Here is a 2,113-nt window from a genome sequence, read left to right as displayed (position 1 = left end):
AAGGTGCCCCTCCTTCACCCACCTCCCCCAGCACAATTAACCAAGTTTCTGATTCGAGCGAAATTGTTTGTTTATTAATTTCTGTAGGAATGACCCTGTTAAAACACGTATTCCTTCTCACGACAGACCATTAAATGATCTGAACACAAGGTAAATCTATGAATTCTGTGTATTAATATCCATAGCCCTATGTTTTGACATCTCCTATAAATATGCCGTGACCTTTTCACTTGAGACTCCACCTTAGTCATATGCCATACTTTTGACTAATTGCTAAATTACCCATGATCCTGTACCGACTTGAATTAGCCTGCTCCTCCATTCTAAGGTCCTCTGGGACCTACCATTGGATCTACCAATGTATGTTGTAATTTTATGTAACTCTGTGTAAATAGTCGTCATTTAGTGATCACTAAGTAATCCCTTGTAAATTACCCTTTTCCCTTAGGAACCGCCTACCAAAAAGCCCCCCCACCCTCTCACTGTCCTGAAGAAGACCCGCCATGTAAGGGGTAGTATCCCTACAATGAGGGTCGACTATCAGCCGCAGCACATGATCGGAGTGTGATTAATTACACCTGTCATTTATGATGCTATATTAATGCTTAATATGATTTTTTGATTAATTCCGGTTTGGCTCCCCTGGGAAGCCATTTTCAATTGTTAGACGCAATTTACAATTGGATTGTCACTTGAACCTACCCACACCTTCCCAACACTGCACCCCCCTTTCCCTCCTTCCCGTACAGTGGGCACTGTTAAGATGTGTATTAACCCCTTCGGTGCTGCTGACGACTTTAGCTCGTCACGATTCCAGTAGGGAAGGTGTTGGTTCATTCCTTATGTTGGAGCGCCATCTAGAGCAAGTCCGGTAGATAATGTGTTTGCAATAGTAGCGCGCAATGCTTTCCAACGGGGCGACCAGATTGCCGGGCTTACCTGGAAGGCCTGAGGCCTGAGGTCCAGGGGAGGGCGGCCTCCCCATCCCGGGCGCTGTCCTTGGTCCTGCTGCGTGGCAGGGTGCCCGGGACGGGGTCCGGAGGGCCCAGGGAGGCTTTCCCTGCGCCGCCGGGCTTGGGAGCCCAGGCTGGGTCCAGGGGCCCGGCCGGGCCCCGGGTCGGGTGCCACGGCCCTGGGCCCGGTCCACCGGCCTGCCGCACAGCCAAAGGACCAGGACGGGGTTCTGTCGTGCCCGGGAAGCCTCCCCTCGCTCGGCTGAGTTCAGCAGCTCCGGCCGGGGGCCCCTGAGGGCCCGGGGAGGGCGGCCTCCCCATCCCGGGCGCTGTCCTTGGTCCTGCTGCGTGCCCGAGACGGGGTCCGGATTGCCCTGGGAGGCTTCCCCTGCGCCTCCGGGCCTGGGAGCCCCGGCTGGGTCCAGGGGCCCGGACGGGCCCCGGGTCGGGTGCCACGGCCCTGGGCCCGGTCCCCCGGCCTGCCACACTGCCAAAGCTCCGGGACAGGGCTCCGTTGTGCCCGGGAAGCCTCCCCTCGCTCGGCCGAGTTCAGCAGCTCCGGCCGGGGCCCCTGAGGGCCCGGGGAGGGCGGCCTCCCCATCCCGGGCGCTGTCCTTGGTCCTGCTGCGTGGCAGGCTGCCCCGGGACGGGGTACGGAGGGCCCGGGGAGGCTTCCCCTGCGCCTCCGGGCCTGGGAGCCTCGGCTGGGTCCAGGGGCCCGGACGGGCCCCGGGTCGGGTGCCACGGCCCTGGGCCCGGTCCCCCGGCCTGCCACACTGCCAAAGCTCCGGGACAGGGCTCCGTTGTGCCCGGGAAGCCTCCCCTCGCTCGGCCGAGTTCAGCAGCTCCGGCCGGGGCCCCTGAGGGCCCGGGGAGGGCGGCCTCCCCATCCCGGGCGCTGTCCTTGGTCCTGCTGCGTGGCAGGCTGCCCCGGGACGGGGTCCGGAGGGCCCGGGGAGGCTTCCCCTGTGCCTCCGGGCCTGGGAGCCCCGGCTGTGTCCGGGGGCCAGGCCGGGCCCCAGGTCGGGTGCCACGGCCCCGGGCCTTTGGTCCCCACGCCCCCGTTCCCTGGCGCCAGCTCACTTTTTCGTTGGGGCATAGAGTGACACCGGCTGGCTTGACTTTCGTGCCCGGCTATCTGGTCTCTGGGATCCCCTCGG

This window comes from Lissotriton vulgaris, chromosome 8 (genome assembly GCF_964263255.1).
Source record: "Lissotriton vulgaris chromosome 8, aLisVul1.2, whole genome shotgun sequence".
NCBI classification, from domain to species: domain Eukaryota; kingdom Metazoa; phylum Chordata; class Amphibia; order Caudata; family Salamandridae; genus Lissotriton; species Lissotriton vulgaris.
This window is presented reverse-complemented; position numbering follows the sequence as displayed.